At 32.3% G+C, this 14364-nt stretch overlaps 1 protein-coding gene across 2 annotated transcripts in view; it reads left to right on the plus strand.

Moving 5' to 3' along the window:
* The window catches only part of LUZP2 (leucine zipper protein 2), a 684014-nt gene that overhangs the window by 215979 nt on the left and 453671 nt on the right, over positions 1-14364 (plus strand). The gene's annotated exons all lie outside the window — the stretch shown is intronic.

Below are 14364 nucleotides of genomic sequence, written 5' to 3' on the forward strand. Positions count from 1 at the left end.
TTTTAGTTTCCTTTGTGAAATAAGTAACCATTATCATGAATGCCATCCTCACCTCCAAAACTCTTCCTGGGGCCTTTCTCAGTGCTTTTTGCTGCCTACTTTTATAATCTTAGCTCCTAAATTCCAGTTACTCTGACTATTCAAAAAACTCCCTTCTTTGGATCTCCTTCTCTAATGTTCTCTCTGAGCTGCAATCTTATTGCTCCAGCTTCCTAGTAAATATTTTTAATTTAATATGCCATTTGTATCTCAAACTCAACATGTTGAAAGAAAAAGAAATTTTTATTTCTTTTCCTCCAATCTATTCTTCATCCCAGATTATATTTTTCTGTTAAAGGTATCTTTATCTTTCCAATTATTCTACTTCACAAGCTCAAACTGGGCTGTGACTCTTTCCTATCATTTCTTTATGTCAACTAAATTATAGAGTATCCTGGATTCTATCCCTTTTTTTCTTCACTCCATCATTTTTTTCTATTTGCCTAGTTGAAATCTTAATTCGGGTCACCTTTTTCTATCATCTGAATTATTTCTAATCAGCCTCCCTGCTTTAGATCTCCTATTCTACAATCTATTTTTTTTCAGGGCTAGCAATCTATAATTTCTAAAGCATAGCTTTGATCATGTAACTTACCTATGCCAAAAGAGCTCTAGCAGCTCTCTCTTGTTCTGTGGTAAAATATAAACTATTTAGCTTGTTATTTATAGCTCATTATGACCAGCTCCAACCTATCATCCTGCAGTGATTTTACATCACCTTCCTCATACACTCTACATTTCAGATACATTGGCCTATTTGTTTGTCTCCTTATATAGCATTGAGTCCCCTTCTTCTAAACATAATATTTAACCTTCTTAACCTATTATGTTTTAGAATTCCTAACTTCTTTTATGACTTATCTCAATTTTTTCCTTCTATATTAGTCTTCTCCTCAACATTCAAGTACTTGTTATTCTTTTCCCCTAAAATTATTATTTTTTTATTTACTTTGTGTGTATGTATGTATGTATATATACAAATGCAAAACAATACACTTCATATTTACTTTTATTTACTTTTTTGTATAAATTCCCCCCAACTTCATTCACTGGTAGAATAAGTTTCTCCAGTCAATGATTGGACTAGGTTCCATTTGACACTGACATTCCCTGAACTTTCTCAGAATACATAGGTGAGATTAAAGCTCACTTGGCAATCACCATTAGAAGAGAAGCAAAAAATATTGAAATTTTATCCTGGAGTGTTTCATCCTTTAGATTTGGGGTTCTTTACTATTTTTGTTAATGGCCTCTCCCTACACTTTCAACATTTCATATTTTGGATGCTAATATTGGATTTCTTCCTTTGGGTATTTACTCCAAATTTTCTGGCACTTGTTGCTTTGACTGACAAGAAAACTTTCAAGGTAGTATTGATATTACATACCTGGTACTATGTGTAACATTGCATCAGTGTTGTTGATTTGGGGAATCACTAGGAATATAGTAAAATCCAGTGATCTATTATAATAACATTAGCTCACATATTAGTGATCTATATCATTTGAATAAATGCTCACAAGAGTATATAAGACTGTGAGGGGAAGGAAATGGCACTAGGGGGAGATGTATAGTAGCTAAAATATCATACACATTCCCACTTCAGAACTATGGTGCAACTAAGTAAAATAATAGATAAATCATGGTCTTGGAGTTAACAATGTTTATCCTCTTCACTTCAAATCTAGCCTTAAACATTTACTACTTGTATGACACTAAGAAAGTCTATTTACTGAACTTTATTTACCTCAGTTTCCTCATCTATAAAATGAATCAGAAAAGGAAATGGTAAACTACTCCAGTATCTTTGCCAATAGATTCCCAAATAGGGCCACAAAGAATTGAACTTGATTGAAAAATGACTGCACAAAAAGAAGATGCAGAGCTATAAACATTTGCACTACAGAAAGCTCTTATGCTTAATCAAAAAGAAATGTGAATAAATGATGAATTCTTCACTATTAGTATGGTTATTCAAGTAAAGGCAGAAAAGTAATCAGAGAGTGATATAAAATTGATTTTTATTAGAGAAAAGAGACTTATGATCTTGAAAAAAGTTACTAAACATTTGTGAGCCTCAGTTATACTTTCTGTAAAATGGAAGCAATAATACCTTTGTTACCTAATTCCATAAGCCCTATTATAATGCTTCTTTGTTGTCAATAAATAGTTATTCAAGAGTATTGGATATTTTGCAATGGGATCAGTCAATAAGATTTTATTAAGTGCTAACTACATATGAGGTACTAAATGCTAGGGATGAGGTGGGAAAATAGATAAAAACAGGTCTTTGCACTCAAGGTGCTTATTTCCTAATGGAGCAACATGCAAATTATGTACATACAAGATATAGAAGTAAGTTTTAAGTCAATTTATTCCATATCATTCAATGTTTGTCCTGTCAAGCAACCTTATTGTCCTACATTCTTAAAGAGAACAAAAACGACCTGCTGTCAAGGTGTGGTGTGTTCAACTCTGATTGATTAGCCCAATGTGAGTTTAGAAGGAACAAATCAGTCACAAATTGTCATTATAGGAATTTAGAGTGGAATTGTCTCCAAATTTACACTCTCATATTCCCTTTGAGCTATTCAGTGGTACTAAAAGTTGTACAGAAGCTGCAAAGATCTCTTGTATAAGGTAGGATTTAACTTGAATCATGAAGGAAGACATGAGGCTGAGGCAAGATGATATAGCATTTCAGGAAAGGTAGATGCCCAGTGAAGAAGTATAGTGTCTTAAAACAGAGGCAAAGTAAGGACATTATGAAGCATAACTTCTGGAAATTTTCACAATACTTTAAAAACTTCTAATGCAGATCTGGTAACAGTTTGTTTTTACTTTCTGGTGATCAGCCTAAGTATGGTCAGGCTTATCTTATGTAGAAGGATTAGTAGGTGTTTAATTCTTAGATTCTTATAATCAATGAAGCAGAAAAAAAAAAACTGCCCTTTATCCTATGTGTCCCCTTTTAATTCTGAAGTGATATTGGCAAAGTGGGAAGAAATAATAAACTACTTGCAAAAATTAATTTAATTATAAATATCAGGTTCATGACCTGAAAAGTACCCAGAAAAGTAGAAAATCTGATATATCAATTTATGTTATTGATAGAAAAATATAATAAAAGATGAAAGGAAAACATTTCTAAATGAAGGATGGTTCACAGGTTATGATTGGAAAGTCAGATGAAGAGGAAAGAAAAGGACCCACATGTGCAAGAAAATAGCAGCTCTTTTTGTGGTTGCAAAGACTTGGAAAATGAGTAGAGGCTCATCAATTGAGAAATGGCTGAATAAGTTGTGTACATGAAGATAATGAAATATTTTGGTGCCCCACATTGGGCACCAAAATGTAATGGCTGAGCTAACTCTCTGGAGGAGCTCATCACCAGCCTTGGTCTTAGTGGAGGAGTGAAGTAGGCAGGAGAGGCACCAGGAGGATGTCAAAGAACGAATGGCTCTATTTTCAGTCCTCTCAGCCCTTAAATACCTCACTATGATTACAACATTATAGCATACTAAGTATGTGTGAACTGGAGAACTATCATCTCATTAATCATACTGAGTTAACACCCTTCTGTAAGTATCTTATGCTTCAAGTATACTTTTTCTCAGTTCCCCAATATCTGCAGTTCTCTACAGAATATAATTTTTCCATAAAAAAATTATGAGAAGATGACTTTAGAATGACCTGGAAAAATTTACATGAACTGATGCTGAGCAAAACAAGCAGAACCAGGAATACACTGTACACAGTAACGGCAGTTGATACAACAATCAACTATGATTCTTCTCGTTGTTTCAATGATTCAAGGCAATCCCAATAAACCTTGGATAGAAAATGCCATTGCATCCAGAAAAAGAAGTATGGAGATTGAATGTAAAACAACACATATTATGTTTACTTTTATTTTCTGTTTTTTTCCCCCTCTCCTGTGTTTTTTTTCCTTTCTGTTCCAATCTTTCTCTCAACATGATTCATAAGTAAATGTGTATTAAAAATTTATTATGCATGTATAAGAAGAAAAAATTAAACAATAAAGGGGAAAATCAGATGAAAGATTGGGATTATATCATGTTTCCAAAGGCAATAAGAATGATCTCTTTATTGAACTCTCCATCATTTTGGATTGTAATACAGAACTGACTGAGTGACCTTGACTTAAATTCCACTGCCTCTATGAGCCTCAAATTCTTCACTTCTAAGTTGAAAAAGTAGAGGATCACTAAGAACCTTGCATATCATTCAACACCTTTCATTCCACACAATCTCACCCAGATATCCACTGGCATTCCTTTTTCCTACCTATACACTGAAACCATCTGTGAACTGAAGGTTATATTTTGAGAACTAATGGAAAGCAAACTTGAGAGAACTCAGTACACTTTCAGGGTCCTAATTTTTCAAAATTTATAAAGCAAGTCTTCTGTATTATTTTATTAGAGAATGTAAGTAAATAAATCAATGTGAATAAAAAGAATGAAACAAACCAGAAAAATGATTAGGGAGATCAATTACTGATTTGTCACTAATAAAAAATAAATTTTATTATGAATGAAAGCTCATGGACACTGGATAACATTGATGTTTCTTTCCATTAGAGAATAAGTATGCTTAACCAGTTGATGGCAGCCTGGTGAGGAAAATTTGAGAATAATTTCCTTTGATTAGAAGGAAGGACTGCTTCAGCATGATAAAATGAAATCACTGAATAATAACATAGTATTTCTAAGAATCAGATGAAATTGGAAGTCACTTCTGAGATAATTGGTCTTTGAGAAGTAAAATCAGCAACTTGTATGCATGGCTTAGATAACTACATGATCATTTTATATAACTTGCAAAACCCTGCATATTGATCATATGGGGAAATGGTCACATTTGGTGACATCTACAATATTTTGTTTTATAAAATATAATTTTATTGATTACTTTTTGTTTTTATATTAGTTATATTTTTTACCATGTTCCTCTTACTATGTACCCTTAAAACATTTTTATAATAAAGATTTAAAATAATTAGGAAGAAAAAAATTCTGTAAAAACAACCACACAATTAAAAAGTCAGAAATATTATTACTGTTTTGTATACATACATGCTCATCTTTGCAAAGAAGGTGGTAAAAGAATCTTATATCTTTTCTTGGGATGTATGCTTTGTCATTATAATTTAAAGCCTTCATTTTCAATTGGTGGTTGTTCTTTTAACATGAATAGTTTTAGACATTGTGTACATTATCTTTTCTCATTCTACGTACAATATTTTATACTCATTTTTATCACATATATAATACAAACATCTGTACATATAGATAGATGTGTGTGCATTTCCATGTTTAGACATATGAAACATATCCTACAATAGTAGAATACATGTCCTACTAGCTTCAAGCACCTCAGTTTCTTTAATCATATTCTAATCAATGGATATTTAATGTGGATCCCAAAAAAGTGTTTGGTATATATTATCTGTGTATATAGTGATTTTTTTGTCATTACTCTCCCTAACTTTTGAATGTCTGGGTCAAAGGATAAGGTCATTTTGATACATTATTTGAATAATCCCTACTGCTTTCAAGAATGATTGATCTAATTCATAGTTCTACTTCTGTTGTTGAATTGTTTCAGTTGTTGCAAAATTGAAACTTTTTTTTACCCCATTTAGGCTTGTTTGTTTTTTGCAAAAATACTGAAATATTTGCTAGTTCCTTCACCAGCTCATTTTCCAAATGAGCAAACTCAGACAAACTGACTTTCCCTAGATCACAGAACAAGGGTCTGAGGCTGGATATGAATTCAGGACTCCTGTCTTCTGTGTTATCTCAATGCCTATAGTTACACTACCATAATTATTTCAGGGCAACTTAAACTTCATTTAACCTGTGTCTGCTTCTACCTGCAACTTTTTTCTGCCTTTCTGCTCCAATGATAACAAATCATATGCTCTAACCCCTTTATTTTATAGCCCTCCCAAGGAAGTAACTTTCCTAAGAACTCACAAGAAACAATTATCAGAGCTGTAATTTGAACCCAGTTCTCTGATTATATACCCAGTGCTCTTTCTACTGTAAAACTTTTATGTAGGAGATTTGGAGAAGACAGAAGGCATTTGGAAAATGACAGTATCTTTTTGCCTTTTGAAACAAAGACTTGCAGTTGCTTCTCTAGCAAAGTTGAGTATAATCTTGAATTAACAAAAAAATGGATAATTGATAAACTGAAACAGGTATTTATGAAATAAAGAGCAGAATTACGTGGAAATTTTATATGAAAGATCCAGAAGAAATAAGACAAAATCACTAAATACTAATTATTAGGCAATGATTAAGGTCAAACTTTTTACTGATGATATATGAAAGTGTTATTTATATTAGTAACCATTAATAGTAATAATTATCTGTAAAAATGTTTTCATTAAGATTGCTTAAAAAAAAGGTTATGGCTAATTGTGTGTGTAGGGGTGATTCTAAAAGAAACAAAACTGTGTTGTAAAAGAGAAATAAAAATTATACATTTTAATTCAATTTCATTAAAATGTTTAATTCTTTAATTAAAAATTAAAAGACAAGCCATTTCACGAAAGTGGAGCTTGAAAGGAAGAACTAATATAGAAGAAGCAAGTTGAGGTGGAGTGCTGGTGATATTGAAAACCTACTTTCATCTGATTTGAAGAAACAACACATGTGAAGAGGTTTAGAAGTTTTCTGAATTTGTAGAGAGATAAGAAAACTGGGGGATTGGGTGGGGAAGGTACTTATAAGAGATGTATAGATTAAGATTAGAACAGTAAGGTGAATAAATAAAGGTGAGTAAAATAAGGAATTAGAAGGTAAGAGGAGAAGATGACAGAGAAGAGAAGCACAGAAGAATAGCAAATAGAAACAGTTAGAAATGGAATCATTGTATAGAGTCTCCCCCTCATTTTCTGAGTATCCATAGATTCTTTGAAGTTATTGGCTGGGAAATGAACTGAGTGTGATGAATTACATAGCATGTTGAACATTCAGGGTCTGGTGATGATAACCTCTTTAGATTGGCAGTACTTAAGAGGGTATTAAAGAAAATAATAGCATAAAATACATAAAGTAGAAGGTAAAATATTGGACTTTTAGAGATGTGAAAATATGTGCTGAGTAGAATGAAAAATTGCTCCATTTGTATTTATGCTAGCAATCTAAGGAGAAGAATAGATGAGATTGCTATTCTGTGGGGAGTATTAAAGGCTTGAAATTTGGGAGTTTGTTCATGGTCATAACATTTGCTACAACAAAACAAAATAAATGGAAAAGGACTCTTTAATTATTTTGATTATTATTGTATGCTTTAAATTATGATTCAAATAAGTTTACTTGATGTTGGGTTGTGTCAGGAATATGTTCCAAATGCTAGAGATTTATGAAAGAATTGATATCTTTTTTTCTTCCTCTGTGTCAGAATTTCCAAATTTCTCAATCCTTGTACATATTGTAAATCTCTGATGAATGTTCAGTGATACAAAGGGAAAGAGAAATGGCACAATTATTCATTAAGTGCCTTTGGTGTACCAGGAGCTGTACTAAGTGCTTTACAAATGTTATCTTATTTTTTCCTTTCAAAAATACAGTCTAGACAATACTATCATTCTTATTTTATTGTTGAGGAAATTTGCCTAGTGTCATACAAATAGTAAAAATACGAGGTCAAATTTCTATCAGATCTTCTTGACTCAAGGCCCAGTGCATTGTCGATCATGCCAACTAACTGCAAACTAAAACCTGAATTATTGATGAAATCTTTAAAAATGTATTTTTCAGTTTCCTCTTAAATTTCAAAGTATTAGCAATGTCAAGAAACGTCAATTTACCATCAGATATGTGTATAATAATAGACAAAGCAAAGAAGTTGGTTTCTAAGTACATAAATTAGAAGGCCAGCTTTGCTATTTACCACCTTAATGATTTGGGAATAGTATTTGACTCTTGGAATCTCAGCTTTCTTATTCACAAAATGAGGGAATTAAATTGGATCTCTACTGTCCCTTACTACTTTAGATACCATTCTATGATAAATCTCATGTAAATGGAACAAGGGGTTTTAGCTATGCAACTAAACCTGGAGGATTTGTTTTTGCACATTTCTAGCTGAATATGCTTGTGACACCATAAGCTCAATAGACTTAAAATCAAACCTTTTCTTAAACCAATGTATTTAAAAGTAGTAATTCAAAGGATCTATCAGTTAAAAAGAACATTTGGGATCATCCAATACTTTTTCTTAGAAGTAAAATAATTCCTTCTACTATTATCTCCAATTCATCCCATCCTTTTTTTAAGGAGGGAGGGAATCCCTATTATCCAAAGTAATACATTATATTTTTAGACAGCCCTAATTATTAGTTTCTTTAATTACTTCATATCAAACCCTTGTTGAGGAGGGTTAATAGAATGAACAAAGATGTGTGTGTGTGTGTGTGTGTGTGCGCTTGTGGGCATATGGATATGTGTGTTGTGTGTGGGGTGGGCAGGAGAAAAAGAGAGAAAGAGGGTGGGAGGCAGGGAAAGAGGGAAGGAGAGAGACAGAAAGAGTATGTGTGTGTGTGTGATTTGCAATGACATTGGCTGATTATATCAAACCCTAGAATCCAACAAGGTTATGGTGACAGGTGGAGCCACTGAAGAAATTCACCTCATTATCCACATCGGGAAAAATAGATGAAGAATGCATATTTCTAGGCAAGAAAATACAGTTGAGGGGCTGATCCAATTGTTGCAAAGTCTTGAGCAAACATTGCAGATAACTGGGTCCAATATTGCCTCAGGAGAAAAGCAGACTGGATTGCATTTAGGAAGTTGTTTAGCTCTTTAAGTGACTCACAGAATGCTTCTTGCCACCATTTTTAAAGCATTAATGTTCTCCTGATGACTATGAATAAACAGCACAAGCTCTAAAGAATTGATTGCAAACATCACAAATGACAATTGAAGAAGAAAAATAGGATAAAGCACAATACTAATGATAATATACAAAAGGACTAACACAGCAGATAGTCAAAGATATATATATAAATGATAGTCTATAAGCTCCAAGAAAACTTATATCTCCGTATTCCCCACAAAATGCTCATTAATTGACTATTTGGGATGAAGAATGAACCACACATTTTGATAGAATTTTGTTGTTTAGAAAGTTATTAGTCATGCCCAACTCTTCATGGTCCCTTTTGTTGTTTCCTTGACAAAGATACTGGAGTTGCTTGCCATTTTTTTTCTCCAGCTAATTTTTCAAATGAGGAAACTGAGATAATTGGAGTTAAGTGACTTGCTCAGGTTCATATAGATAATGAGTGTCTGAGGCCAGATTTGAGCTCAGGAAGATGTATCTCCCTGACTTCAAGACAAGTATTTTATACTGTACCATATAAACTGCCCATGGATAGAATGACATAAAAAAAATGAACAATGCAAATATCTCATGGATCATATAATAATAAAGTTAGAGTTCAAAGAAGCCTTAAAGATGATTACATCAACACCTACTATTTTAGAGATAAGGAAACTAAGGTACAGAGAACTTAAATTGCTTTTCTGGGGTCATACAATGAGGAATGTCTGAAACAGGATTGAAGGTATATCCTAGTAACTCAAATGAACTTCTATACCCATTAATCCATGAGTCTTCTTATATTTACGCTATATTCTCCATGAAAGATTTATAGAACTAGATAGTCGAGGAACATAGATGAATAAATAAAGCAATGATAAAATAAAGAATTTATTTTTGCAATGAAATATTTGCTACATGTGAAATGGAAAACTACAGGGGAATAAATATATGTGCTTGCATACATACATATGCATGTGCATGTTTGTTTATATGGATATAGCTATGTGTGTATACTTATGTAGGTTTATATTACATGCACTTATATTAAATGTGTATATACACACCTATATACATAAACACACATGTTCACTTATATCTGTGTTTACATACACATATACCTTTATATGTGATTACTACACACTATCCAACCAATTTCTTTTAAGTAACTAATGAAAATTGAATTAAATCCTAATTAGATCAGGCAATTTATTTGAATATTCCCATTTAACTGACCCTTTCTGACCTTTATTTTAAAGGGAAAGAGTTAAATGCTAACAAAACAATCTGCTTTCCCAGATGCATTCCAAATAAAAACTTCCCAATTATGTATTTGAAATATATAGATAGTCAACCTACTATCCTGCATGTCAACAACTGTCCTGAATGAAGAGAATTTTAAAGTTGAGAATGATGAGCCAAAGACATGATCAAAACCGCTGTCACCACCATGTAGGGGATTACTAAAGCCAGAAAGTAGGCTAGAATATTTTAAAGAGGTTTTCAATTAAAATAGACAAGTCATTTTTATGTATGTCTCTCAACTAACCAGAGCTATTCAATTAACCATGACATCAAACTTTGCACATTCCTGTTAATCTAGTTTTACTTAACCTTCTGATATGACGGGCCAGGGGAGATGATTTTGTTTATTAAACTTTTTACACAGGAATGTTTTTCCTCCACTTGAATTATACTTAAGTTGTTAGCTGGAGGTTTGTACTTTGAAGAGAGCACAGAAATTATTACCACTGAGAGAGGATCATGAATCTCAAGAGCTACATTTATTTCAAATGATTTATAGATACATTTTTAAACAGAAATATTTGAAATCATCCTTTTATACTGTTGAGTGACAGTGCAAAGAGGGAAGCCATGCAATTGCTTTCTAAAAATACAATATACCCAGTAACCTTGGTCCCTTGAATAGGTTCTTCAAAATCTGCAGGCAACATTGAAACACTAGTGGATAGCAACTTGAGCTCCTCTTCATTGTCAAGTGATTGCTAATTGGAAGAGGAATTGCGCTTAGCAAAGTCTTGAGAGCACATTTGTTTATGAGGTTAAAAAATGAATCTTCTTAGAGATCATTCCAACTTCAAAGTATACTTGACACCTGGTACATTTCCAAACAAGCAACTCCATTTGATGTGTCTCTGTAAGGGCTGCTAAGGAGGCTTTCATCTGATATTTACTCCCAGTGCTTCCTTTGCAGAGCTGTCACGAATGCCTTCCTTCATTCCGGCACTCCCTTACATACCTGCTATGTATGAAGTAGTCTTGGTGCTCAGTGTTGGAAAAGCCATTAAGAAAATTAAGAGATAATCTCTACTCTAGGTAACTCACACTATAGTGAATATGAAAGGATATTTGCCTGGAGAAACACAATGCATTGGATCATCCTTAATGTATATTGTAAATACAAAGCATTATAAAGTCAAGTGAAGGAGATGATGGATCATTGCTGGCTGGAACAAAGGAAGTGATTTTTGGAGCTGAGACTTGAACAATGAGTAGGGTTTTAATAGACAAATGTTGAGGAAGAATATATTCTAGGCATGAACCATGTAACATTTGTAAAGGCTAGAGGCTGATTAATTTAGAGTTAGAAAGGACTAAAGAAATTCTCTAGCCTCACCTCTTCATTATGAACATGAAGAAACAAAATGCCAAAGACATTAAATTATTTGTCCAAAGTCCCCTATCAGGAAACTCCAATCCATATTCTCTCAATGAGCATTCTAGCTACTGCACCAATTTTACTATGAGATAAATTTGAAAAACATAGAATATGTTGAAAAGATTGGGAGTATATGCCAAAGGCTTCTCAGAGTGCTGTAGGTTATAATGGATAGAGCACCAGAAACTTAACTCCACTTCTGCCGTTTACTAGGAGTGTGGCAATAAACAAGTCTTATAATCTCTTGGAAATCCAGCTTGTTTAATCTGCAAAATGAATGAGATCATAATTCTGGTAGTACCTACATTGAGGGGGAGTTCTTATAAAGCTTCTACAACAAAATATATATAAAGTACTTTGTAAAATGTAAAGCCCTGGTCAACCATTAGTAAATTTAAAATTGTACTAAGTAAGGGGGCATCTAGCAAAAATGTCAGTTAGTATTCTACCTTGTGTTGTTTTGGAGGACTTCCAGTATCTATTTTTCTATCTATCTATCTATCTATCTATCTATCTATCTATTTATCTTTCTATCTATGTGTTACTATTCTATCTCTGTAGTTACTACACTATCTCTTGTGTAGTTTTGAAGGTAGGTCATCTAATTCAATTCAAACAATTATTTATTAAGTGCCTATTTTCTACAGAACTCTGTGCTAGTCACTCAGAGTGATGAAAAAATTAAATATCCCCTGTCCTTTACTTTTGATTATTAAAATTTAAATGGAAGGTAAGAATACAAAAAATTTATGATAGATGTTTTTACTCAATTTATATAATAATTGCTATAGAAATATGAGACAAAGTGCAGTTTGAGGTCTTATGGGGCAAGGTACATATTAAACACATAGACTTTGAATCCAACTCATCTTTATATTAAAAAGTAGATAATTTCATGCTTGGACATTTAAAACTTACTAATTCCCATTACTTGTGAGTTTGACAGCAATCTAAGTCGATACATTTTCATATGAATTTAGCCCATTCTTCTAACAAAGTTTATCTAAGTGCCTCTACTAAGGAATAATCCCATGAAAGAATTATTGATTAATAGTTATGTTTAAAATTAAAGAAGCAAAGATTGTAGGAGGCACAGCAGACCAAAAAATAATTTAGCTAAAGGGACAAAAAGTTCTCAAATAGAAATGTCTTTGAGAGCAAGAATAAAATTGATAAAAGTGTAATTTCAAACAATCCAAGAGTTTTAATCTGAAGCAAGAGATTAAAGTGGATGTTAATATAATTCTAAGAGGGTTTAATTTCCTGCTTCAAGATGAAAGTTTGTACAAGGAAGAGGAAATGATCTAATGAAAATGATTTTTTTTTAAATCATGGCCAAAATGTTTCCCTCAGAGGTAGATTCACATTGTTATAACTGGAAGAGCAAGGATAGAATAGACTGGATTTTATTATTACTATATCATAGGGACAATTTCTTTGGTATTTTTAAAATAAAGTCAGAATTTAAAAATGAACATAAAGGGACAAAATTGTAGGGAGAATTGTTGGGGCCCCGAAGCCAAAATAAATATGAAATAATCCTTATTCCACATTTTATATTCTGCACTATCATCATTCATCTCTTGACAATCATAAATCTACAGAATACCTGATTTTACTGTCCTATTTACATTCACCATTTCTATCTCTGACCACATATTCAGTCCATTAATTCACATCAACAGTTTTTTCTGAGTCTTTATGAACTATTTTTTGTTTAAGAGGATTCAATGTAATCTTTGATAGTTTAGCTATCGTCTTTCATACTTTCCTAGGACTCATATTTATCAAGGGTGTATAACATGTTATATAAATACAAATTAAATGTGTGTATTTTATATTCATAACATTTGTATATATACAATATGTGGTAAATGTTTATAATATATATATATATAATATGCTACATATTTATTATGTAACTATTAAACGTATATTTTTTGTTTATTTTGTGATGAATATTGAAAACCCAAATTTCCTTTCATTTTAAAGAATATGCAGTATTCATGTATGTTTCCCTTCTAGGATTCCTGTAATCTCTGAAGGTTTACAGAGACTATTGCAATTCAATTCATACATATAATTAATGAAAAACAAAAACCTATATACAAAGTACTATACTTGGCTCTCTGAGGGGGTATGAAAAAAAAAAAAAGATATGGCTGAATATCATCAAGCATTTCAAAAATTTCCAAGTACCTTATACTAGTTATTCTATTACATCATTATAACAAGCCTTTTGGTAGGTACTAATGTTATTAATTTATTATATCCTATTTTTGAATAAACAAATAAGAACTCAAAAAGATGAGTGGATGGTCAAAAAGATAGTATCAAGAAAACTATAAATTCCGTTTTCCTCACTGCAAATTTAGTGATTTATCCACTAGTCCTTGTCTGCCTTCAAAGAGTTTACACTTTAACAACCAAAAAAAAAAAAAAAGATGGACAAAAAATTGAGTACTAAGTACAAAAATAAATTGAGCCATAACTAACCTTCTGCAAAGAAACAGATATAAAGCAATTCAGGATTTGTGAGATAAATGATCTGCTCCAAGAGTCCATTAATTAGCTTTATAATATATGCTTCTAGAGAGTATTGATGACCCATACCAAGAAGCCATAATTAATGGTTATATCACAGACCGTACTTAGAGTGAGACTGTTGAGGAAAAATAGGTTGTAAAGCAAAGAATAGCAGAAAGCTGGCAGTCATCTAGAATATATCTATATATGTCTATACAGGGATACAGTTTCCTGAAAGAATGATAATAAATAAGGAA

This window comes from Sarcophilus harrisii, chromosome 6 (assembly GCF_902635505.1).
Source record: "Sarcophilus harrisii chromosome 6, mSarHar1.11, whole genome shotgun sequence".
Taxonomy (NCBI): Eukaryota; Metazoa; Chordata; class Mammalia; order Dasyuromorphia; family Dasyuridae; genus Sarcophilus; species Sarcophilus harrisii.